The sequence below is a fragment of the Platalea leucorodia genome (genome assembly GCF_965183815.1).
Source record: "Platalea leucorodia genome assembly, chromosome: 3".
Taxonomy (NCBI): domain Eukaryota; kingdom Metazoa; phylum Chordata; class Aves; order Pelecaniformes; family Threskiornithidae; genus Platalea; species Platalea leucorodia.
This window is the reverse complement of record NC_138825.1, coordinates 44,953,628-44,980,310: the sequence shown is the minus strand read 5'-3', so window position 1 is coordinate 44,980,310 and position 26,683 is coordinate 44,953,628. Positions and strand designations below refer to the sequence as shown.

At 48.5% G+C, this 26,683-nt stretch overlaps 1 protein-coding gene across 3 annotated transcripts in view; it reads right to left on the bottom strand.

Moving 5' to 3' along the window:
* Positions 1 to 7,176: 7,176 nt before the first annotated feature.
* The window catches only part of TOMM20 (translocase of outer mitochondrial membrane 20), a 34,437-nt gene continuing 14,930 nt past the window's right edge, over positions 7,177 to 26,683 (bottom strand). The window contains exons 6-9 of one of the 3 annotated variants that reach the window (XR_014227622.1): positions 14,351 to 14,541; positions 9,964 to 11,587; positions 8,305 to 8,510; positions 7,177 to 7,856 (exon numbers count right to left, since the gene is read on the bottom strand). The gene's annotated coding sequence lies outside the window, so the exon portion shown is untranslated. The remainder of the gene's footprint in view (positions 7,857 to 8,304; positions 8,511 to 9,963; positions 11,588 to 14,350; positions 14,542 to 26,683) is intronic. The other 2 variants (XR_014227623.1, XR_014227624.1) reach the window with 2 other exon arrangements.

The following is a 26,683-nucleotide window of genomic DNA, read 5'->3' as shown; positions in this document are numbered from 1 at the left end:
ACCCAAGCCTCCTCACTCTTCGCTCTCCAATCCCTCCCCATGTTTCCTCTACAATTCCATTTTCAGCTCTCTCGCTTCTTTCCACTCCCATTTTACAGATATTTTTGTTCCTTTGGCAGGGAGCATCCCTATGCCGAGACGATGAGTTTATAAGGCAGAGGGCTGCAGCAAACGCCTCGCGAAGCCCAGCCAGCGGCCCCTGGCCCCCTTCCTCCCCTCCTCAAAGTTCACACGGTTTAGTATGCAAGCTTCCTGCCGCCTGCCCAGCCAGCTCGCTATTCACAGGCAAACTGCGCTCCTCCGCTTGGCTCCCGAAGAAGAATAAGTATAAAAAGCCCTGAAAGTCTTGCTGCTGAGCCAGCAGGAAACTCAAACTGCTCTGAGCATGGGAACCAAGAGAACCGCTGTGGCCAGCACAACAGGTATTGTTTGGGAGGAAATCCCGGCAGCAGACACAACTGCCTACGCACACACATATACTTTATGTATATATATATATATATATATGTATATGCTTAGTGAGGGTTTGGAAAAGGGGAAGGTTGGGGAAGTGTACAAGGAGGGAAGACTAGATTAGTAGCTATATCCAAGAACGAATGAGAGAGCTGCTCAGCCAAGCCAAACAGCTGTTTCACTAGCCAAATAACTGACCCGTTTGCCGCACGTTCGAACCACGCGGGACCTCAGGGTAAAGCAATGTCTCTGGGCTTGGTCTCTTGACCTTGGTCTCTTGACAAGTCTTTCTATGTGCCTGTTTTTGTTTGCATCAGGAGTGAGTTTATGAGGCAAATCTCCTGTTTGTCCCACTTGCCATGTTTCCATTTACGTCAGAGAGCAATTTTTTTAACTGGATTCCCTTTGAGTGAAAGGAAACCAGGAGATGGACTCCAGGAGCGCATCTCCTGCGCTCCAGCCACTAACGAGCATCCCGTCCCTGGGAACCAGAACGGAGGCAGTCTGATGTCAATCCCCTGACATACCAAATCCTCAGCACCAAACAGCCACCTCTATGGATCTGCTCCCGCTGCACCACACCAACTGCTACTGTAGGCACAGTCTATCTGCAAATAAGGTAAATTTGAGTGCAAAACAGAGAAGGAAGAAGGGAAAGCTTGAATTACATAACTTCTTTTTTCACCAAAAAGAGAATAAAAGCTGTGGTAAAACAGCTCACAAACCCCACATTCACAAGGAGTCATAACATTTGAGTTTGACGAGACTATGGTGATCTAGAAGTATTTGAATTACGTGTCTTACAGTCTTTCTTGATAGAGAAGCTATAAAGAAATAAACCTGAGAATGACAGGTCATCCTACCCAACTCAGCATCCCTTGCAACCATTTCAAGGAGCAGCAGCTGTGAAAACCCCAGATAAGAGAATGTGTGACCCCAAATCTCAGGAGCATAAGGAGATGGCTGGAAGAACACCACACATGCCTCAGAAAGTGAGAAAGCAAGCAGAATGAAAGGGCCAAACTTCAAGTCAAGATGAAGACATGCAAGTGACAGATCGTCCTTATGGGATTGATCTTTGTTGCCCAAATACTCCAGACTGAACAACATTATGAGCACTACCAGCCAAATGCCCAGCCTTTATGCACGGCCACGTTTCTGAACTGCCTTAAAGCTTTCTGCATTAGGATTTTACTTGCTACACAGAGAGGGGTCAGCTGTGAAAGTCAGATGTGGACTGAGCTCCAGCGTCCTCAAATGGCTCCTTCTGGGGGAGAAACGGGGAGCTGAGCTGGGGCTGTGTCCTGGCCCCACTCTACTTGTAGGACCAGATGGAGGAGCATCTGTGCAACTGAGCTCATTCCTTTCATTTGGTTAGACAATTTTGGGGTAGGAAACCTCAATGCACAGGCTTGTTTTGGATAAACACCAAAAAGCAGTTTGGGAACCTGGCCGAAACAAGCTGATTCTCCAGAGTCTGCAACACCAGTGGAAAATGCGGGTAAGAGCTTACCTCTGCTATTAGCAGCTTTCCTGTAATAGTTTTTCCCTGTGCTATATGGGAGCTCCGGGGTACTCAGGACTTCTGCAGTGCTCCTACCTCTGAAAGTCCACTACAGGGTCAGGAGCCTGCTGAGGGAGGGAGGATCTGAACTCTCACCTCCTGGGCTCCCAAAAGAAAAGCCTTCCGAAAATGAATGTGTCTTAACACTGTGCTAACTGCCTTAACGACCCCAGCATGCAGGCACTGAGCAGCAATGAAGGCCTGGTGAGCTGTCAAGAGCCAAGCAGTGGGAAAGGCAGCTGGTCTGTGCACAGATAACCTGGGATGTTCAGAGCAGCCACATGGAATCAAGAATGGAAAATGTGACCAGTCCTTCATGGCAGAAGGGACAGAGTCACATGCAGATTTTAGTCGGGAGTAGGAAGCTCAGAGCTTCCCACCAGCACTCCTCCCTGCTACGGCCGCCTGGAAGGAAACAAACCAGTGCCCCAGGGAGCAGCAGCCCCTCGGCCCCCTGCAGCTGCCCAGCTTCCAGCCTGCAGGGTGGTTTCATGGAGAGGCACTCACTCCTCTCCCCTAACCTGTCCCCACTCCAAGAGCACTCTGAGGAAAGAGAACTAAATTGCAGCATCGCATTCCTGCGCAGCAGATGGGCTGCATCGTGGACCGCTCCTGCCCCGGGTAGTGTTGCACGCACACTGCACAGCTGCGTGGCTTCCCCTTGCACATGTGTAAGTAAGTGCAGTGCTGGTCACGGGGAGCAAACGAGCAGCCCAGAGCCTCCCAGGTCTCCATGGGATGAGCAGAGAACAGACCATACCACCGCAAGTGCAATGGTTGCTGTGCCATCCATGTCCTCCCATGCGAAGCGTAGGGACTGAGGGAGCAGGACCTGTGCTTGGGCTGGAAAGAAGACCCACCTCCCCAGGGCTCAGGAGCAGAGGGAAAGGGGTGAAACCCCCTCAGCAGAAGGCTGCACAGGCTCTCACACGCAGCCTTGGCACTGCACCTCCGTGTTGACCGGGAAAATTGGCCGCCGCTGTACAGAGCCCCATTCAGTCTCCCAGGCCCATTCAGCGCATTGCTGGCGGGTGGACTGCCAGCGAGGCGGACGCCCATTAACAGACACCGTGAGCATTGCACAGCCGGTCCTTCGCGTTCACTGCCCGCCGGGTGGGATATCCGTCGGCAGCTTCAGGGAGAAAGGCCCTGCGTGTTTGCCGGTGTTTGTTACAGGAGCCCAAAGAGGAGGACAAAACTGTGAAGCAAGACAATACTTCTAATTTGAAGGGGAACATTTCTTCCTCCATTAATTATTTCCCATGCTATTCCTGGCAGTGACCTTCACCGGGAAGGAACAAAAATTCAGATTTGTTTTTATATCTTTTATCTGACTTCCTATACTAAAGCCTCTGGCTAGAATGAGTCACATTTATATCAGCCATCGCATTATATTATGCTGTATCAGTGCTGCTACCTGTCTTGTCTTCTTCACCATTAAGGTTTGTTAGCATGAAACCAGGCAATTTGCAGCTATATTTAAAGATTATCTGCCTCAGTGGCAGTGCCCATAATACCTTTGTTTCATCTTTGGAAGTAATACCATGAGGATTACATTTGAGACTGCTGGCAATCCGCCCCGGATTGAAGGGAAATTATCCTGGTTCTGTGCAGAGAAGTGTTTGCCTATTGCAGAGCAGGCATCTCTTCTCCGACTGCTTACAATGAAATCCCTCATGTGCACTGCTGGCCTTTCACGTACCCACTCACCGCTTTAGAGATACCTAGCATTATTCCTGCTTCCTCCGTGCAACAGAACTGCATGCTGAAATCACGGCCCCCAAGAGGCAGAGAGCGTTACCTCTCTGGGTGGGGGGATGACCCTCATGGTTCCTCGTCAGCCATCAGCCCAGCTTCCCCTGTCTGACAATTTAAAGGGTTAAGAAGAAACTCCACCAGGGAAGTCTCAGAGACTCGCATCCCTCTGAGAGGACTTCCCACAGGAGGCAGCGGGCTGGTCCTTGGTCTCTCATTTCATTCACGCTTGCTTTCTTCCTCTGCTTTATGAGCACAGTGCTCACAAAGCATCATCTTTCACATGAAAGGGGCACTTGCAAGCAGGTTAGCTTCCAGACGTTTCTTTTTTTTTTTTTTTTTTTTTAAAATGTGCATTCAGATTGCAGCAGTGGCCCAAGTCTCCTGCCAGAACTGAAGCTGTACCGTGCCAGGAGCTGTGTGAGCACTCAGGAAGAGCCCTAGCCCTCAGCTGCTTCCAGCCTAAAAGTGAAGCAGTCAAAAGGTTAAAAGAAAAATGGTATATTAGAGGCTATAACATAATAACGGACCTGAAAAAGAGTTTGATCTTCATCCTACAGAATCCCAAGGAATCCTAGTCAAAATGTAGGCGTCCCACAGAGACTGAACATTTGTGTCTTCCACACAAACGCTGTTGTTATGAGACCTCCATTGCTGAGAGACCCCTGACCTGCAGCATGAGGGTGGAGCAAACACTGGCTGCTGGCCGTGCAGAGGACCTGTTCCACTGCTGAGCCACAGCTCGTGGCATGCCAGCTGGGCCAGTGCAGAACATACAAACCACTTTTTTAAAGCAAAACAGCATCACATACCTCGGTGTGAAGGCAACTAATTTAAGGCAAATTGCAACAAGTGTGACCAACAGCAGTAGGTAAGGAAGACTTAAGGGTACTTCATAAAAGTATGCTTATTTTGCTGACATCCCCAGAAGAGGTCATAGTCTGGAAAGGGCAAAATGTTTTCAACAGCCATTGTTCTTTAAATTTGCTGCTGCTTTCATTACATCATCAGAAATAGGTATGAAATATTTTCAGTGGCTTATTCTCATCCTGAAATAATAGGTATGCGTTAACATCCATTGCAAAACCATCTCTTGACGTTTGTAAGCTTTGTTGATAGAGGAAAGGAGGCACGCAGGCCCTTCCAAGCAAGCTCTTAGTCACAGGTACAAGCCTTTTTTCAGTGATGAATGAATCCTTTCAGAAATGCTAATATCAGCACTTCTACAAGGTGGCCAATGTAAACAGTAACTTCTGGTTCATTATTCTTTTTGGATCCTTTGCCAATTTACAGATCGTGTTGAAAGAGGCAGCGTTTTGTTGGAAAAGAACAAAAATGCATTTCTGAACCAAAATCTACTGATGGGAATAGATGACATAACAACCCCAAGAAAGGGCTTCCCTGTGAACCCGACCAGTGCGAGAGAGGAGGAGAGACAGTAAGAAGATGGGGATTTTGATATTTGGATCATATCTCACTGCTTGCATTCCCCTAGGAGATTTAGTACGACCTCTGAAAGCAGCAGCCAAAAATATGCTTTGATGTATCTTTCATCTAACGCTATCTGTATTGATAAATTATGTTTGTGCAGTTGAGGCACTGAACCAGAGATAGGGCTTTTGTTCCCCCTTCTACCACAGGCTCTCGGTCTGTCCTTGGAGAAGCAACAGGAGTTCATGTGCCTCACCTGGGCCTCTCTCAGACAAGCAGAGGAGAGACCACTTTCCCACACAGTCGGCATGGAAGAAAGCTCTGTGCATCATGAGATGGACAGGTCCCACCATGCTGAGTCCGCCTGAAACCAATGAAAACAAATCGACACTGGTCAGATTCAAGCTGCCCTAAAATTAATCATATGATTCATTAGGAAACAAATTCTTCAGTTCTGAAATTACCAGCAACAATCTTCTCATCTGGGCTTACTGGTCCCACAGATGAGCCAAATAAAGGACCATTTGAAAGGTCGTGCTTCATTTAAGTGCAAAGCAACCGGCTTTGCTTTGATTGCAGGGGAATCTGACATAAATTAGGCCAGCTGACTTTGTCCTGAAGACGACTACGGTTTCTCACATGATCGTTACCCTAGCCCAACCATGGATGGTGACCTGTCTGGCTAAAGCCACAGGACATTCAACTCTGGCCTAGGACATTTGCCCCGATAAAGACAAAATAGACTAGATGGAAATGGACTTGCCAGAAGAAACTGTTGAGGGCAGCGATAGGATTCCAGAAAAAAAGCACTTCCTCAGATCACAGGAGACGATCACGTCTCATTGTTTGCACTCTTCTCCCCCAGGTAACTGAGTTCTGCTGGATTAAGCTAGGGGAGATGGGGGGATGGAGGAGCAAGAAGCAATCTTTTTTGGTAAGGGAACATGTACCATAAATAACAGCTGCAAAGGCTCCTTTGAGTATTGAAGGCATTATAATTCGGGGGTTTTCTTCCCCAAATCAGGCTTTAACAGGAAGCAAGTTTCACCCTTTCTAAAGGAGTACACTACAATAAGCTTGTTAAGCTTGGAAAGTGCTTTGGGAGCCCCTGGGATGAAAGGCGCTCTAGGAATGAAAGCTGATATTTACGATTATTGCTTGAAAGGAACAGAGAGGAACACTAATGTAAAATATGAATGGCTGCTGGTGCTAAAAAACGTATCATTGACTTGGTGCCAAAGAAGATAGTCCCAGCTCTCAAACCTGGATGACAAGGATTTAGGAGGTGCAAGAAGTGGAAGAGACTCCTGCAAATAGCAGCAAAAGCCAACCTGATATGCAGGGCAAATAGGTGTCTTGTGGGTTTTTCTTTTCTTCCTCCTAAAGTGCAGGCCATATGATCTCTCACACCCCAGCTCCACCAGCCAAAACAGACACCCATTAACCACAGTAAGTACTGCTGGTTTCTAATTCTCCTAAAGGAGGAACCTACAGATCCCTTAGGACAGGAGGGGAGAAAAATATCCTTGCTAAGTGGTCAAATGTTATGGATTGGCCTGAGTAGATTCATATCTTATCTCACTCAAAGGACTAAGAAACAGAAGCACTCCAGGCTAATGTAAATTAAACTTATCTATTTTAGAAAGCTATGAGAGAAGAGAATCGGGCTAACAGGTTCTGCTCCTGAAAACACCTACCTGCATACCCTCAGCTTGCTTACAAAAATCTCTTCTGTTGATTTTACACTGGGCATCTGGCCCCCTAATGTGGCACTCTACAGCTCCAGAGAGGATATTTTTTCATCCAGACCTGGTATTGAGACGTCTTCACCTTAGTCTCCCAGTCTTCCACTTTTCCCTGAGAAGAGCTAAAAGAAAATCCTTTGAGAGAAAGAATTCTGCTTCTTCTTCAAAAACAAGCTCAAAAGTAACTGTAGTGCATAAGAAACCTTCACAGCAAAAACTCACAGGATCTCAAGTGATTTTTTTTTTTTAATATAGAAGAGAAGAACACAGCATGCACCAGAGGCTGAATGCTAATACCATACACATTTAAATTAGATATAAGGTGCAATTATTTTTTTTAACAAGAAAGCATGATTAACCACTGCAATGAATTAACAAGAAGGGCTGCGTTCTCCAATTCTCAGGCTCCCAATGAAGATGGGATACCTTTCAGAGGCATGCTTCAAGCAGACGTAGGTTAGTGGGCTAGAAGAATTGGAATGGCTCTAGGGACAGGGAGTTCGCCAATTAACACCCCACCCAGGCTGGCAGCCCTCTGTGTCACTTGGGGCAAGCCTTGCAACTGCTCTGCAGGCCAGTCTCCCACTTTCTAATGTGGCTATGCCAGGCATCAGCCAGGAGAGCGCTGTGACCATGCTCTCTGGGTTGCTGAAGGCCGAGCAGTGCCCTGGCCTCACCTCCGACTCTGGAGAAGTACCGTTTCACCGAACCGACGCTAAGAGGACTGGTCTGTACTAATGGCCCCTCCCCGGTGCGCGGCTGTCGCGCTGGCATGTTGTAAGGGGGCGAAGGTCCCCTCTCAGCGTGCGCTGCTGGTGGTACCCCCGCTGGGGCTGGGGTGCGGAGGACGCTCCTGCAAGCTCCCCTCCATCAGCGCCGCTTCCTGGCATGGTCTGATGCTGACGGATCTGTATGAGAAATAACAGAAAGTCCTTGGCCTTTTTTTTCCCCTTTCTTTCTTTTTTCCTTCCCTTCAGTTATTTAGGCCAACTCTGGCTAATCACGCTTTCTAACTTATACTCAGTCACTGCCATGGCAACCGTTTCAACATGCAGTTCATAGACTACCTCTGAGATGTACAGCTCCTTTGAGAAACACGTATACCTTGATGCTTCAGGAGAGGCATTAAGAGAGGAGAACTATCATCTGCTACACTGACACATTTTTCTACAGTCTTACCTCTGGCAGCCTGAATCTCTTCTTTTAGCTCTGAATAGCTCATCACTTGTTCTGTCCCCTTTCCCTCCCCTCAAAATAGGTTCTTTAAAAACTGACACAGATTTATGGAGATGAAAAAGAAAAGGTGTAGAAAAGGAAACGCATTTGGAAATTCCACTCTCTGGCATCTAAATTCACCCTTGTAAGAATGCTGCAAAGCCTGTCCTGTTACTGCTTCGAAGGAAATCCTGTTTTGTTCTGTTGTGTCACCGTGGAAAATGAGAGAGCTTTTTGGGGCTTGCTTTCTGGTTTTCTCGAACCCCGGGAGATGGCAGCTCGGGAGTAGGGTAGGTGCTGCTCCTTCCTCCTTTGCAAAATGGCTCCTGTTCAGAAGTGCAGCTGCCCTGCAACATGCAAAACCAGGTCTGTGTTTGTCCAAGTGTAGAGAGCAAGATTTGAACAGCATTGGGGAAAAAAAAAAAAATCTATCTGGAATATGTAGGTGCATTTTTCCAACAGTCACCTCTGGGGATCTTGCTCAAGATCTACTGTAACTAGATTTGCTTTTGACTAGTCGCGACGCCTGCCCCTGACACCCAGCCGGCATAGGAAGGTGCTGCAGTGAGGTGCTACACAGGTGTCTGCCGTGCTGGTTACGAACAGATCATTTATTCTGCTCACACTTAACACGCTCTTCTCCCAGGCGCAGTCAGAGGGGAGGCTCTGACTGCCAGCACCACAGTATAAAAACATCCTTTTTTGTTTCTTTATGTAATTGTGGCTGCTCTGTGGAAGAACCTGATTCCATGTCTTGAATGTTTTATGAGTTTATGTGTGTAGGTTTCAAATATATATATATAGCACATGTAGTGTCCTGCTGATCCTTATCAGGTGTAATTACACAATCCGTTCCTTTCTTCCCATCTTTTTCTGTGTTTTTATCACTCTCCATTGTCAGCTGGCCAGTAGCCACACACAAGACCTGCCCCCACCACTACCACCTACTTGCTATCAATAAGAAAAATGCTTCTGCTACTGACCAAGGGAGAGGAGAAATCCAGATGCACCCACAAGCAAGCAAATGTCAGCACACTCAAAATAACCTGGGTGGAACATTTGATTTCAGTTTAAATGTACCACTCAGCCCCCCGATGCTAGCTATAGGAGAGCACCCTCAAACACGGTTCTTCGCGCCAAAATTTTCTCTAGGAACAACATCTGAGAGACAAGAGCCAGGAGTCTCTAAGGCAGGCAGACAAATCTGAGCCAGCAGGTAAATAATATATCGCAGTCACCTTTGCCCTGTTATTTTAATGCACGCATATGCAGACATGCACACTGTTTCATAAGCCCTGCACATGCACTTCTCAATCAATTATAATTTGTATATACTATCTTCCACTGAAATCAAACCTCTGCGACTGCTGCAGTTAGGAAACATGTCGTGTGCTCAGAAAGAACCATCATGTATAGTCTATCAAATCTCTGGGACTTCCTGACTGTGTATAGACTGCTTGGGGGGACCCAGATCCTCGGCTGTCCTTTCTAATCTGCAGCCTAAAGTCAAGACAAGGCAGGAGGAGAATATAGGACACAACTGACTGCTTTTAGCCCACATATTTTAATGTTAATGCATTTCTGTAACTGTGTAATAAGCACAGACAAAATTACGATAGGTCTGTGAACTGGGAATACCATCTTTACGGCATGTGTATACCACAGGCCCAACTCTTCACTGAATCGAACTTCTAAAAACCACTGCAGTGAATTTGAACTTTCACCCGTACCGCACCCCACTTTCCCAATGTATCCAATTCTGGCAGTCTCACCGCTCTGTAGACAAGGATGTGCTCTTACCCCCATGTGAGAGAGGGCACAAAGGGACAAAGGCTAGAAATGAAGCTGGAAGAGTCTTCTCTTTCTCATATCACGCATTAGGTAACTTGCCAGACACCAGCCAGGCTGGCAGCATCTAGAGCAGAAAACGAAGCCAGTGAGTCAGGGCACGAGCCGGGGAGCTCACCCATCCATCCCTCCAGCTCTTAGTGCGGTCCCGGGTACCGTTTCGGCCCAGGCCAACCAGCACCCTCCCAAACCGTTCCCAAGCACAGTCCAAGAGTTAGCAAGGGCCAGGACTGTTCCCAACAGGCAGTCTGTATGTGGCCACATGGTTTTGGAGGGCAAGAGGGTTTGGCCAGACAGTGTTACTCAGCCGCAAAGCAGAGTGGAGCTCCTGCCCCCACCCGGTTCATTAGCACAGACACAGCCACATGCCACCCAGGCTTGTGCCTCGGACTTTGGCTGGTGATCCAATCTACCTGCCTCTCTTTTGATCAGGACACATCTCTGAGCGAGCCATGCAAGTCCTCTCCTCCACTTTGTTCCAGTGCAAAGTCAAACTAACGTTGGCTACACGTGGCTTAAACCATCACATCTGACACTGAAGCAGCTGAGCAGAGAAGTGTTGATGCAGGCAGCGCCACCTCCCAGCTGGGAGCTGAACATGCCCCCCCGGGGGCATCTCACCCTGCTTTGCTTCCACCAGCCCAAAGCCCACCAGGTGAGCACCTGGCCATACCTGAGTTGTAGACAGGGGGGAAGATGTTGCCATGGTCGCCTGTTTCTCCACTGGAAGGGCTTCATTTTGACTTCACACCGATGCCTCACTGGGCTGGCATCGCAGTGGCAGCAGCAGCAGCCCAAACCCTGGCACATGGAGTCTGCAGGACCCTCCTGCCCCAGGCCCAGCGTGATGGCCCTCCCCTCACTGCTCCAGCCAAGGAGGGCCTCAGACTTGACCAAGGGGGTGCCGCAGGCCAGCCCAGGACTTTAATTGCCCAAACAGGCACTGCATGAAGATAGACTGGGCTCAAACCCGGCCTAAGCATATGCTACAGACATACCCTCAGCAAGTCTGTGGCACAGCCATGAAATGAAGCTGAATGTCCTGAGGCCACTGGTCATCCCTTCCTTAGCCTTATATTCCTGTGAATATTAACCAAACCTTGCAATGGCAGGAGAGCAGTGGCATTCAGTTATTTTGTTTTCATTTGATAAATAGCATAGCTGATCTGCTGCATTTTACCTCCTGCGTTCTCCAGCAAAGAAACCCGACCTCTCGGGAGGCTGCATTAGCAAGCACCCCACCTCAGAGGCAGCACGCCCCATTCCTCCTCCACCACCTGGCCAGCACAGCATCTTTTCTCCATGGTACTGAGCTGAGGAAAGCCGTCGGTTTACAGGCAGTGCAGAAACCTGTACTGTGCACTCTTCTCTTTTCTTTTGGAATCCAGCATTAGGCATTGTCTTGTTTTCCAGTGGGATGTGAAAGGAGTTAGGAAGAAAGTTAGAGGATGTTTCTAATATCTACTTAAGAAACATTCAGGTCCTGTTATGTTCTAAGGGAGGGCACTGGCACAGGAGAGAGATCAGGACTGTTCCAACGGGCCAATTCCTATGTTCCCAAGCAGGTCAGGAGAGACTGCAGAGAAAAGCAAACATTGCAAAAACCTTTTGCAATGCAAAACTCAACAAACAATTGCAAATTGTTTGAGTGAAAGCAAAGAAATTGCTTGAATGGGTTTTGAACCCTTTTTTTTCCTTCCTAATAATGAGCGTTTTCTTTTTTGCAAGCGTGCTCCTGGAATGAGAAGTCTCATAGTTTGGGGATATGTTCACGCTGGGAACATTCACGTGACCTTTCAGATCACATTCCTCCTATTTATAAGAGTATTAGTCATCCACTTAGAGAGCAGAACTAATACCATGTTTGTTAAATGACTAAATGTGCGCTATGAATAACCAGCGGTGGGTACTTAAAACCACAGTTATATCCAAGAGCACACAGAGAATCCACAGCTAGCACATGCTTAGACAAAGCACAAATAATACTACTGCACGTAAAATACATTTAAAAGACAGTTTGAAGACACTTCGCTCAGAGGAAGAAAGGGCTAAATTCATTGGATGGATTATTTTCCAGAGATAGCTCACCTAGTTATTCAGACATATAGGATAGCTGGCAAGAGTGCATGACAGCTGAAGACTTAAATTTGAAAAAAGTCCAGGCAGAACTGTAAGACCAAGAGGATGGAGCACAACTCCGCTGGAGCTTGGCCATTACACTACACAGAAAATGTTGGGAGCGTTGTACTACAAGTTTGCAACTTTGTCACTGGCAAAACACAAGGTTTAGGAGCTCTGAGTAATGCCTAGCTTGTTAACTAACATGTTGCTCAACTTAGCTTCAGGGAAAGCACAATACAAGCCATGTGCGTTATTAGCCCCAACACGTTTGTGAGTCCCAGCCAACATGAGCAAACTTTCCGTGCCTCAGATCTTACCAGTGCCTCCAGCAAACTGCCACAAGCAGTATCTGTTCCTGGGTCAGGAAAAATGGTACTTCCCAGGTGCTGAGGACTTCCCTGCTCTGCGTGTAGTAATATCAGCACTTGGGGAAGCATTTAGCAGGACGAAATAGATGTAGTCAGTGCACTCAGACCATTTTGGTGAAACCATATGAGTGCATGTATCCGGCAGGAGAAAATCTGGAGGAGAGGAGACGAAGAGTAAAGGACAAAAAGGTGGGCGGACCAGGAAGAAGGAGAGTATAGACAGCAGCATGAGAAATGAAAAGAGACAGCAGGCTATGGGCCCCCCTATAAAAGAAACACAGAAGCAGCCTGAGCTGTGTGAGCTCCACATTTCTGACAGCAGGACAAATGGAAGTGGGAACAGCAGTGCAAAGAATTTATGAAAGTTTTGAAGAACGATGTGCAAATTATGGGCTGAAGCACAAAGAATGAAAGGACTTTGACACTGAGTCCCCACCTGCCCCTGGGTTTAGCAATAAAGTCCAATTATGTGCTTCCACACTCCGCAGGATGGAGTTGGGGGGACACTGGGGTGCCTGGCGGCACTACACTTTTGGGTAAGCCCTCTCAGGGCGAGGATGGACGTTATCAGCAGGAGGTGCCTGGCTGTAGTCACGCAGCAGCGTCAGGGAGCTGCCCCCTGCCAGCAAACCTCTCTGGTGTCAGCACGACCAGAGCGTCACGCCAGAGGCAGCGGCTGAAAGGTTGGGTGAGAAGGTGGCAGCTAAAGGTGCAAATATCACTTCCTCACTGCAGCCTCCATGAATGGCCCTGCCTGTGCAATACAGCGGATGTTTTGAATGGCAGAGCACAGTCAGTGAATCATTTTATAATCACTGCTGGTGTGTCGCAGCCTCAGTGTATCATCAAGCCTTTCTTTGGGTCAAGTAATCACTGGAGTCTGAGTCATCGCCGCACAGGTTTCTCCTAGCGCAGGCTGGCATGGTCAGTGAGCACAGCTAATTGAATGTGCTCTCACCGTTTCACCCATGATTCGGGAGGGCCTGCAAGGCTGGTGCTTGCGGCTTTGCTGTACAGACCCTGGCAGCACGGAGGGTTCCCGCAGATCATGTAGGCTGTTGGGCCCTACACAAAAGTCAGGCAGCAAATTGTTAACCATGTAAGTTATCACTGTTTCCTTAAAAACTCCTGATGGGTCAAAGGGTTAGCACTTTCCCAGGCGAGAACAATGTCGGTAGTGAGCCAGGGCCTCCAAATCACAGAATAATTGAGGCTGGAAGGGACCTCAGGAGGTCATCTGGTCCGAGACCCCACTCAAAGCCAGGTTGGAATGCCCCGCTCCTCATCCTCAGAGTCTGAGCCTCTAACACAGAGGAAACAGAAATCCCATGTAAGCCAAGGCAGCGCTTGTGCTGGTGGGGCTCAGCTGAGATCAAACAGGTAAGGAGAGAGCATGAGGGGAAAACCCAGTAACATCAGGTAAGTACCAGAGGGCCATAGGAGAGACAGAGTAACCTGAGGGAACAACCAGCAAAACCAGTGAGGGACAGAGAGAGACAGCATGTTTGCTTCCTCTGCTGCCAAGATGGAGGCAGGAAGGGTGGTGTGGGGACATTTCTCCTTTCTCCCAGTTTGCTGCATGTGCACCAAAGCTCCTGCTGCGCAAAGGAGCCACCTCCTGATGCCACGGAGGCAAAGTAAGAGCCAAGGTTGCCGCAGCAGGAAGAGGGAGCGGAGTCCTGGCTCCACCCTGCCTGCAGAGTCCTTCCTTCCCAGGTCTTGAAAGGGGTGGAGGGAAGGGGACAACCCTTATTCCTCTCTAGGCCAGATGGAGGAAGGACTCACCAGGTCTCACCCCCACCCTGTCACTAATATCAAATAATAATAGTATTTAGCACTTCCATAATTACCTTTGCACTCTGGTATCACAAGACACAGTTGAATTGGAAGTCATTAAGATCATTATAATGAGCTTCAGTGGATCCTTTCAATTGGAGACATTATTCAGCCAGCCCTCATTTTCGTGGTTACATCTGAATAAGCACTCTGCATTGAGGTGAGGTTCACTGATGAGACACTTCGGCACAAAGGCAGTCTCCTACTTGCAAAGGCAGAATAAGTGTCATTATGCATCATGTTTCACTAGACTTCAAAATGCCAAGGAAGGTAAGTCAGGTTACAGCTGACTCCACCTTCAACTTCTAAGAGCTGCAAAACTCTTCCCATGGACTGGCACCTGGGGAAGGTCTGCCATGACCTCCTACATGCGGCAGCCGTTTCTCAGCAGCTGCCATTCTGGAGGCCTTCAACAGTCAATACAAGCAGCCATCGCAAGCCTTCACTGCAGATGTTGATTCAGCAAGAATTCTTATTAAAGTGGAGGGGGCAGAAGGCCAGCAGCTCTGGGTGCACCTTCTACCGGGAACAGGAGAACCATGCTGACCTAGTGAAGGTGCTGGCAAAGACCTGGGCTGCTGGCCCGAGCTCAGGCAGAGGGGCATGTGGACATACGGCTGGGCTGGACTGGGCACTGCTGGGGCCAGTGAGCAGAACCGTGTTCAGAGCCATCTGCAGAACAGAGACCTGCTGGTCCTAGGTCTATTTTTAGCCTTGCTGAAGATTTCTTTGTCTGCCTTTTCAATAAGAAGGAATTAAGTGCTCCTTTAATTGCGGTTACCTCAGTTCCCTGTTCATAAATGCAAATAAAGGCACTTAATTTCTCCCATTTTTGTTTGTCCTTTACGTTTGGGCTGTGAATCCCTTGGGAAAACATCAAGGGCTTCTAGGTGTACCTGTCATTAATAACAAAAGTAATGTGCTGGTTTTGTCATTGAAATAGGAGGAAATGTAGGCACACGGAACAAACACTTGTATTGCAATTTCTTATGTTTAAAAAAAGAACAAAAAGATAATAGAGTGTAATACTTTGACCAAGAGCAAAGGTAAAATCACAGCAGCTGACTCAGTGCAACAGAAAGGACTTAATAGAGTTGGCAATGTTTCAGCCTGCCTTCTTGGGAACTTGACCATGGGAATATGCTAAGAGTAGCATAACATATCCAAAACACTGCCTGAATGAAAAAAAAAAGTTACTGTTGGGCAAAAGCTTTATTTTCAGCAGCAAGGAAGTTCTTCTAGTGAAACATGAGCACAAACTTGTGTTGATTTCTTGGTGTTCAGCTACTGTCAACTTTACAAATAATGTATAATCAAGGCAGAGATTCTAACGCTGCACTGCCAGCCCCAAATACAGCTAAAACGCTCTTCTCATGTGTTGGTGACCTAACAGTTCAATCCATCCTCCAGAAACAGGTAAATACACAAGACTTGGACAAGACCCAAACAAGCTTCAGCACAGTTTAGAAATACAGTTAAGACACGAAGCTGCTTCTCTACTTCAAGACAAACTAGCTTTTAGAAAAAACATTGAGGAGCAATGACATTTCCTGAGCTCTGGCTGTATCTGCAGTGGAAAGGAGTTTCCCATGCTGTTTCCTTAATTAGCACAAATATGCTGACAACCTTCTCCATGCTGAAAGCAAGCCATAGGCCACTAAAAAGTTGATCTATCTATGCATCCAGATCTACCACATGCTGAGCCAACATGTTTCAATGCCGTAATCAGTACCCAGATTATAACATGGCTTTGTCATGCATCCAGTTGCTGAAACAGACTTTGATGTCCCAATACGAAACCTATTTGTCCTGCAGTCAGCAAATAGAAAAAGTCCCAATATATACATTTGGTGTTTTGCAAGTGCTGGGATTGTGTGCTGGCATTTATTGGATCATTTTGACCACTACATGAATTTATAAATATGACCCAGCTGAATTAGAGAAATAACATGATCTGAAGGCCAGATTCTAAGCTTGTTTAATCGGAAATAAACAGGGAATAACTCACTTGGCATCCAGTAATTTACTCTGGTTTCACCACGGAGCGATCAAGGCCAGTTATCTCTTTACGCAGTTCGATCTGAGTTTAGTCCTTGTCAACAGGACATGTTATAATACAATCATGCAGCAGTCGAACAGAAAAGACAGCATGCCAATACAGTACATATTGTAGTACCAGCCCTAGGGAAAAGTTTAGCAACCTTGTGACAGGTAGGGTTTAAGTGTGTGAACCCGAGCCTTGTTCCTCAGACAATTTTTGCTTTGTTGGTAATGCAGCTGGCAGGACTAACTCTAAAAGCAATTTATGCCTGGCCAGCTCATAGCTAATTCTGAGTGAAAGCTATGACAGCTAAGCTGTTTCCTCCCGGCCAAGGCAGCCAATTTTCTGTGACTGGTTCAGTAAGGTTGCTGCCTGCTGTGCAGACAGGACGCTGCAACGTGCTGACCCCTCCTCCCACGTTTCAGTTGTCCCTACAGTAGCACATCCCACGGTACGTCGCACCATGGGCTGCTGCTCTTGGTAGGCGTCTTCCAGGAATTCACCTCCATCGTTACTGGTCTGTGGTGTCACTGCCCGCATTTTCCCAGAATCACTTGGCACCGGTGTGGCCCGACGGCATGGCAGGTAGCCCTGCCAGCATAGCTGCTGCTTGGAAAATCTGCCCTGTGGACGTAACCTGAGCATCTCACTGGTTACCCGCTATAACTCTTTCAGCTGGATACAAGGTCACAGTTGTGAGAGTAACAGGAATATGTCTTTGATGACATTGACATAAATTACCCGCAGTTTCTTGCCAAGAAAAAAAAAGAATGCCAGAAAGTGATGCCCCATGACGAACAAATTAGATCCCATTTTGTGTCCCTTCACCTGTAGAGAAAGGTTTGAATGTCACTGAATTCTGTGCCTGCGACTGTCACCCAGCCCAAAATGAACGAAACCAGGCTGACAGCTACGTTCGTAACTTTCCCATTGAGCTGCTTCCTTTCCTGAATTTTATTTCAGTCCATTTATTTATTTGTTTCAATAATTGTCCTTCAGTACCACAGAGCAGCTTTAAGACACAAATATGCTATCATCAGACACCTCAAATTTTCCTTAGGCACCGTCAGTAAAAGCACACCCTCCAAATCTATTGCGACTGCACGGGGCTCCTCCGGAGGTGGTGGGCCCAGAGGGAAAACTAAGCCGAGGGCCGGTCCTGGGAGGTCCTGAGCACTTGCAACTGGCCTTGGCCTCCGTTCGAGGTACAGGCAGCCGAACCCTCGTAGGGGCAGCTGGACGATTCGGTGGTTACGTGGGGAAAGGAGACAGCTGTCCCTGCCTGCTCGCAGACGGACAAGAAACAGCAAAGGTGCTTCCTCCTGCTCAGATTGCACCCTGAACCCTTGTTGCCGTTAAACAGCCTTACTCTCCCAGGGAGAAGGGGAGGGATGGAGGGAAAGTAAGCCTGACCTTCCTGGAAGAATGGACTTACTGATGCTGTGCTGGGCTGAAACCTGAAACCACTGAAACGCCGGGCCTAGAGAGAGGGAATTACCGAACCAAGCCCGGCATGATTCAGTAATGCAAACTAAGTCTCACACAGCTTCCTCTTCCTAACCCCATTCCTTCTCTCTGAAAGACACTTTGCATGTTTTAACCAAATGGAAGCAGCGATCTAGACACCAAGAAAGCTCGCCGACGCCAGGCTGTGCGTCAGCACAAGCCAGAGGGACGTAAATCAGGTGAGGTGCAGGTAGTGAACTCGTTTAGGAAGGCTTCCCCGACGCTCCCCACTGTGCTCAAGCAGCGGCAAAAAAAACCATCCACCCGAAGACTGACACACCTTTGCCTCCCACCGACGTCAATACAAAGCTCATATTTGGAGAACAGAACCCCATGAGCCTGGCCACGTTTACACCAGTTTTACACAGTTGCCCCCTTGGGAAATATCCCATCTTTACATAGGTGTTCCCAAGATCAAACCTTGCTCAGCCAGCACCTCTGAGCACCACTAACATCTAGGTCTTTCTTCTCCGACAGAAGGCCAGCCTCAGCATGGTTAGAAAGCTCCTTTTCCTCTCCCCCAGTTACTGTCCATTGAAGATATCATTTAAGAAGCTCATGAACAGGAGGGCACAGGCAGCTTGGAGCCTGCAGACCCTTCACTAAACACATGAGCAAGCACCACGCAAACTTTCCCTGCAGTCCCACAGCTGCTGGGCCCTGACCAGGAGGTACCACCAACACAAGGGGAAGTTTCCACAGGCCCCTTTCTCTGGAGGGTTTCTGCTGCACTGCCATGGCTGAGCTGCTGCTTTAGGACGTCAAAGTCCTCCCTGCTGGAAATGAGAGCACCACTCTCAGCATACCACTTGAGCTGGCATTGGTTTCTTCCTATTAACTAGCCCTTGCCATGACAGCTTAAAAGAAGTTTTGGCCTATGCCTTGTTTACAAACTCGGCTCAGGAAAAAAAACAGGTTTTGGTTTGCTGACCAAAGGCCAACAGGCCTGACCCCAGTCGTTAGCTGTCCAGGCGATTCACTGAAGAATTATAGAGTGCTAAAACGGAAAATGCCCAAGACTGGTGGCTTGAGAGGAGTCTTGCCCCATTTCTCACCCCCCAGGCAACGCTGTGACTAGTGAACATACCACAGCACACTGCACAGAAGAAATCTTCTCCATCCCAGACATTGTAAAATACTGTACTGTGGTACAAGCTGGAGCAAGGATGTGGTGCAGAAGTCCCAGACAGCCTTGGAGGCAGGATTACTCATTTATTTATCACAAAACTTAGATGAAGTTGTGCTACTTATATTGCTATAGGGCAAGGAGGGGAGAGAGACAGACTTTTTACATTTCCAGGAGACTTGTTTTAGCAACTGATGAGATATGGAGACAGGATTCTCCAAACTTCCCTTAGCTCAAGAATACGAAATCCTATTTCCCCATATATCATTAGTTCGCTAGCCACGTAGTCAGGTGCTATTTAAAGCCCTAGGCTTTAAATGCTTCTTGGCTACTTCTCTGCATTGCCCTCTGCCCTGCCATAGGGTACAAGATCCTCACTTTGGGAAATAATTTTCCATCAAAGTTGGCTGAGCTGGCTCTGCCCTTCCCCCAGAGGTTAGGTGTGTCTACATCCAGGGTCTTGAATTGACAAGATCTCAAAGAAATAAGTAGCTTACACAGGTGGAATTAGGTAGAGATCATGGAAATAAACACCAGCTCGATAACCGAGGAGTTTCTGTGCACCGTTTCACTTGTGTCTACTAGCCCACAGGTGCCCGACAAGCTAAGGATACTTCAGCTGACTTGTTTTTTCATGCCACCCTCACATGTTTCTAAAAGCATCTCTCCTTTTGATCACATGGCAGCAGGTACTGACTTGCTTGCACACACAGCAGTGTTACTAGTGACTGTGCTAAACACATGCTGCACAGGTGAGCCCTGCAATATTGTCTGTGGCTACAGAGCCATCACCCCACCCACACCGTCACGTTTTTCTCAGCGTAACCCCAGGTACAGCCCTACGCAATGCTTGGCCACTTTCAGATGAAAGCTTGCTCTTCCTCTTCTCCACCCTTCTGAGCTCAGCAATCAGGAATACAGAGGAAAACTTATGGCCATTTGCGCTCGGGATGAGCAAACAACCAGCCCACACTCTGTCCGGCAGCGTGAACGCCAGGTTACATGAGGACACGCCAGCAAAGCCCACATACCACTGCTGGGTTATGAGCACTTCAGGTCCGACTGACTCTGCTCAGGAGACTGAAATATAAACAGCACTTTTCTGGGAGGAGCGGCTCCCATCTAAATACTCCCCCATCTTAGTCACAGGTTAAAATAAATAAACAAACAAAGCCATACTAATCTCCCAGTTGGCCTGCTCGCAGCCATGTGACTGGCGTCAGCCTTCACCCCGAGGTGAAATATGGACCCAAAGGCTGGGTCCTGGCTTCGCGGTGCTCCAATGGCACACACGGGATGGGCAGCAGCCCCTAACTGGGATGGCGGGGACTTCGGCTTGCGGTGTAAGGGAACACCCACCTGGCAGAGAGCAGAGCCCAGCTGCACGCCACCTGCTCCCGGCTCCATCACACTTACATAAGGAAAATACTGAGGGGGCCAGGACGCATTTAACCCAGAAATTCTCACGTGACCACGCGGATCCAAAAGCGAAGGAGAGCAGGCCTGGGTCTGCTTTCCATCCCACGCAGAGCCACATCTGGCAAGCAAAGCAAACAGGGGCCACTGCACGGCGGGGGCCCGAGGAGGCTGGGGAACAGAAGGACTAAGGCAGTAGTTGCCTCTTCCCCTGTCCTTTGGTGAGCAAGAATAGCTGTGCTGGGAGCCAGGAAGGCACACTGGGGCAGGATCAGTCTAGACTCGCACCGTTTCTTGTCCTCCTTCCCTCAGCATCTGCTGCTGGCCCCTGTCAAAGGCAGGATAAAGAGCTGAGGGGACCTCGCATCTGGCGCAGCGCAACCATTTGTACCCCCCTGCCTTGTGAGCTTCGAGTCTGGCCAAAGCTCCTGTGTGTGCATGAAAGACAATCCCAGCATTAAATATAGTCCTCCTCTTTATCCGAACTAGAAACGGCCCCTCAGCCTACAACATCACCAGGCTATATTAAAACATCTAAGTATAATCAGGAATGCAGCTGGAGGTCTAAGCATGGGGTGAGCAACCACGAGCATACATTTTAACAGGAACTATCCCCGTGGGCTCTGAGAGCTACGTACAGTATATCTGCCTGTTGCTAATTATATTTACTGATGGTGGTTGGTTTTTTTTTTTCAAGCTGAAGATGAGTCAGAAAAAGAAAAAAGTCCTTTATTGTTGTGGAAGCAGAAGGATGTCTCCTGAGGGTGTATGTAATGCACTACTGTCACGGCATGACAATGGAAAAACTGACTGCTGAGCCAACCAAACCCCCATAAATACCTAATGATATCTCTCCTGGCCCAGATTTTCTACAAGTCGGTGCCTGAACTGCATATGAAATTACAATCGATATGAAAGGATCTCTCTTCTCAACAGAGCCAGAATTTAAGAGCCCAACTGAGCATTATATTCCAGTTCACACAAAGAGATCCTTTTAAAGGTCTGTCACAATAACTTAAAGGTGGTGATCCAGCAAAAAAACTACTAGGCCTCTCCTCGCCCTCTCCCCCACACTTCCCGCCACTAGCACAAAGAACAGCTGGCTTCAGCGAACAGGCATCGTTATTAATTACAATACGGTGACACAAACAACGCGTGCTTAGGGATGTTATTGAGCCTGCATTCATGTGGGACAAGTATAAAATTTTCTTCCTTCTATTCTTCTCCTCCTCCTCCTCCTCCTGGCTTGGGTAGCTCTGCCGCCTCGTGTACTCGGCCGGGGAGGCAGCCGTGCCAAGCACCTGGCCCAGTTATAGGTATGCACACAGGGACAGGGAGCCCGTTGTGAGAAAACCCGGCCTTAGCAAATTTCTCTGGCCATCCGCCAGCCTCCGCGTGTTGGGCAAGTGACTCTCCCCGGCCGCGGTTACATCAGTCACCACCACCTCCCTCAATGTCATGGCACGGGAAGCGGCTGCCAGGGGAGAGAGAGAGAGGCAGTCGCTGGTTTTTGAAACGGGCTGTCCAAAAAAACATTACAACACCCTCGCCGGTTTCCAGTGGGTTTGCTCAGTTCCTCCCTTCCCGTGAAGACCACACAGGCTTCGCGAGGGCGTTTTGCCGGGCTGCAGGAAGGCGGTCTCTGGGGCCCGCCGCTCCTGGCAGCCGCTCTGCAGCAGTGTGATTCCCCCGACTTCCTCCAGACGCTCTCCCAGTTTACACCAAGCACCAGAACCAAACTCAGAAGCTGATATTTAGGGGAAAAAACATAGGTATTTTCTTATTTTTATATTTTTTTTCCAGAGGGAGATTCTGCATGCGGCTCCACCCCCAGCACAAGGGGGAGGCATGGCTGGAAGGGCGAGCAGACTGAGAAGCCCCTCATGGCTCCACTCGCTCCTCTCCCCTGCCTGCTCTGGTCCCTCACGCCCTGCCGGACTCACACACCCTCGGCACAGAGGCTGCCCGAGGCAGCCCTGTGGGAGACCAGCACTCCCTGCCTTCCCAAGGCACCAGGCCGCAGGAGCCCAGGCTGGGGCTGCCAGCCCCGGGATGCGGGCTGCACCTGGGAGGCGGCAGGCTGGAGCACCGCTGCCGGCAGGGCCGACAGCCAAATTCCGTCTTCGGCTACTGCCCCAGTGTAAATTTAGAGCGACCCCCCCACAGCAGTGACCGGGGATTTGTTCTGTGCGAGGGGACAGAGCGGGCCCTGGACAAGGGGTGGCACTTCAAGACAATCATCTGAGGCCTGGTGTAAGCACAAGCACCTCATAAAACACAGCAAAACTGGCAAACAAAAATATTGCTCCTGGCATGCGAGTACTTCCATATTGATTCAACGCGTAAAAACACACTGAAGTAAGGATGCCCTTTCTTCAAACCCGCCAGCAAATTCACTTTTGCTCTTGGCAACCTGCTGTCTCCTCATCCCTCAGCTCCTTCACCCTGACAGCAGCAGCACCTTCCTACAAGAGCGTCTCAGCCCTCCACTGCCGAACGCCGCCAGCCTCTGTGCTGCCTCCCCTCCCTCCCTCCCTCCTCTGCTTCCCCTCCTGCTTGAAGTCCTTCTAGAGGAGGAGGTGAAATTTCTGCAATGACCGTCCTGCAACATAACCCGCCATGGGCCTGACTACCCTGGCAAAAGCAGGGAGAAATGCTTGCCGAAGTCCACGGGGAAGCCTTCACCCGGGAGGGCGGCGTGAACCTGCCCCCTCAGCCCTGCCTCTCACGGGACAGGAGCCCATGCAGGTTCACAAGCTGGCCAGATTAGGGTAGCTTTTCTCCAGTCAGAGGCTCTGGAAGGATTATTTGGCTGCAACGTATCATATGACTTTGTTCTTAGAGTTACATTTTAACTGAGAAAGTTTAACAAGTATGACTTATGGGCTTCTAAAATTGGCAGCAGAAAAATGAGCTGAGGAAGTCATGGAAAAAAAACACAAGCGAGGCCATTCCATGTTATGCACAATTTCTGGGCTCTTTTTCCAATCTTCTGTTTTTTTGGATGGTGGAAAATATTTTCCAGCTACACAGGCCTGGCCTCACTGAGTACGTATTTATGCCAAGTTTATAAAAAGCAGCTGCAGACAGGGTTGAATGAAAGGATTACATTGCTGTCTGTCTTCCAGAAGGTGCTTCAGTTCACACCCTGTCCCACAGAGTGAAGCTCTTTTCTCAAATCTCCATGAATTTATGTAAAGAGGGACAAAATTTGAACCGCACAATACAAACAGCTATGGCTGTGCATGCAGATGGGCATGCAGGCGTGTACATCTAGCTAGCTGGCTAGCTCGCAGTGGTTCCTAGCCACTGCTCACGCTGGCTTTTAGCACTTGAAATTTACCACCGTTGCTCCAACCTCTCCCCACCCTACAGCCTGGTCCATCTTCCATGAATACAATGATGGGGAGAGGGCTTTCAGGGTCGAGACGCCGGTCTCAGCGTACCTCTGCTGCCTGCTTCACGTATACCTGCTCTCCAGCTGCTCCCACTGAAATTCAGGCTTCACCAACCTCACGTACTCTCAGGCTGCCAGGCTTTAAGGCTAGAAGGGATCGCTGTAAGCGTGCAGCCTGACCTCCTCCGCAGCACACTGCCACTGAATTTCAATCAGGAACCCGGGCAGCAGAAGCATAACCTTAATTTTCAGCCGTGTCTTGTCACAGCCTTGGCCTGATACACTAGTCACAAGAGGAGAGTCACAAATAATTCTTCACTCTCCTAAACAGAATAGCTACAGGGGGTGTGGGGAAGGCACAAACTGAAAGTAAATGGATATAAAAAGGTAAGGCAGGTGGTAAGCTGCAGATCGTACATTACAGATCTGTACCCTGCTGTTTTTGCAGTCGAGTATCTTAGAATAACAGTACTGAGAACGACAGTGTTACATCAGGAATATCGGTCAAGACAATATTTCCTGGCAATTGTTTGAGAAATGCTTTTCTCACAGCTAATTGCTCCCAAGAGGCTGTGTTTTCTCTGTTTTTAGAAGGAGAGCGATTAAGAAAGAAGGTTTTTAAACCTCTGCACCCTGCTGTGGGACAAAGAACTGGGGGGAAAAAAGAAAAGAAAAAGGCACAACAGCTGTAATGTTCTATGAAATGATTTTGTTCTGTTCTCTTGCCGGGGTGGTGGGTGCAATCATCAGTTTGGCAGAGATAAATACAGAAAAAGCAAGAAATTTTACAGGAAAGAGCAGGGGAGTCCCAGCTGCAGGAGTACCACATTGCCATCTAGTGGCACCGGCTCCGGGAAGCCAAAAGACATGGGGCTCTGCCGGCTCTCCGCGCCTGGGGCCCCCGCCGGTGCCTGCCTCCGGGCAGCGGGCAGGCTACCTGAACCTGGGGCCCGGTTTCCTTTCCGTGCTTTACAACCAAGCTTGACAACCGCAAAACCGCTTGGTCTATAAAAGACAGGTGTAGGAAGGCAAGGGGAAAAGGGAAAAATTCCACCAACAGGAAGTTTCAGCCCAACTGGGCTTTGCTGGGAAAAGCCGGTGTTTACAGTGAGGCCCGCAGATTCCCACCTGTCATTGCTGCTGCACACAACGCTACCGCAGCCTCGGCGTGTTCTGCGATTGTCATGAGGACGCCTACAGCAAAAGGATGCGCTGGCAGGAACGGTGAGCACTACCTTGTCCCAAGGAGACAGGCCTGAATCGAGAGCTGAATCCCTGTTCCCAATCGTGTTGGACCAAGCACCTGAGTACCTGTGTGCCCGAATGCTATCTGCAGTGCCACCCCCGAAAATTTAACTCCACTGTGTGCCTCTGCGATGACACATTTCCTTTGTATTCCAAAAGGAATACAAATGTTAACCTTTCAACACTGAAAAAAAGAAAAGCCAAAATGCTTTAGATAGCAAAAGGCAGGCACTCCACCCTTTGGAAGACACCCAGCAAAGGGCAGCGAATGAATTATTTTGTACGACCTTCACACAGCGAGTTAAAAAGAAAAAAGAGCTTTGGCGTATGTGGATTCTGATGTTCATTGAAAGATGTAAAATTGGAAGGTCCTGGCTGCAGCAGACTTCTATTTAGCCAGAAAACAAAAAACACTCCCAATGCCTGAACTCTGCCAGAAGAGACCATAATTTGGGAAGCAATGGAAGAAGCCTTGCATCAGGCATCCAAGACTGCCCACAAAGCTCTACCTCGTGGCAAAGTGCTTTCTGTTCTTGCACTTCCCACTGGAAATAAATGACCACTCTCACACCTTATTGGCAATGAAAGGTGATTAGCAGCAGACTGCGTTTGGCCCTGGTGCAAAGGACAGTGTGTCTAGCTAATCATTAGCTCCATGTCTTTGGTCCGAGCCCTGTGAAGTTTCACAAGAGCACAGCTGTACTGTGTGTGCCCTAAACAGCCATGTCAACAAGGGTGATATTCTTTGATATGAGCAAAAATAACGTGGTCTTCCAAGAAGAAAGGAAAATGCAGTTAAGTTCCCCAAAACGAAGATAATCCATGCTGCTCCAGTGAATTGGTCTTACAGCAGCATTTCTTCAAAAGCCCAGAGTGATGACCTCTGCAAATACTTTGGTGACTACAAATACTATGACGACCTACAAATACTTTGAATGTACAAAATCCCTGCTGCATCAATCAACAACAAGGCTCGTGTTCTCAGCCCCTGAGACCAAGCACACAACACCTGCAACATGACCAGGAGTTGGAGAGGCAGGATTTGAACAGTAAGATTAAAAATAAAGGAAAGGCCATGAAGGATCCTGAGTCTGAGCCATTGCTGGGTCTGTCAGACTGCAATCTGTTTCTTATTTTTTTTTCTTTAAAATCAGGGTGAGATCACTGTTTTTATTGAAAATGTGCTGCCCAAGGTAGGAGACATCCATCTGTGAAAAGATCTACAGTCTAATGACAAATATTATCAGGCCTGCTGAAAAATTTTGAGGGCAACCCAGCAGAGAACACTGCCCCCGACCTTGGCAGAGTCTCATAACAAACACCATCCTGGAAACAACCAAAATGAAGGGAGGGATTCTACACAGGAGCCAATTGTTTTCCCTGCTTCACATTTTACGACAAAAAGCAAGGGGAGAGCGCTGCCCTGATACCAACACATTCCATCCCAGGGTCTCTGTGAGCTTTAGAAAACCAGTTTAACTTATCAGCACACACTTCCAGAGTTGCCCAGAGAAGCCAAGGTGCTCGAGTAGTTAGCTCAAGCTCCCACTAAGAACCAGACAGTCTGTTGGTTCTTGAGGGTGGCAGGACACACCAGTCTGGTCATCTGACCTTCT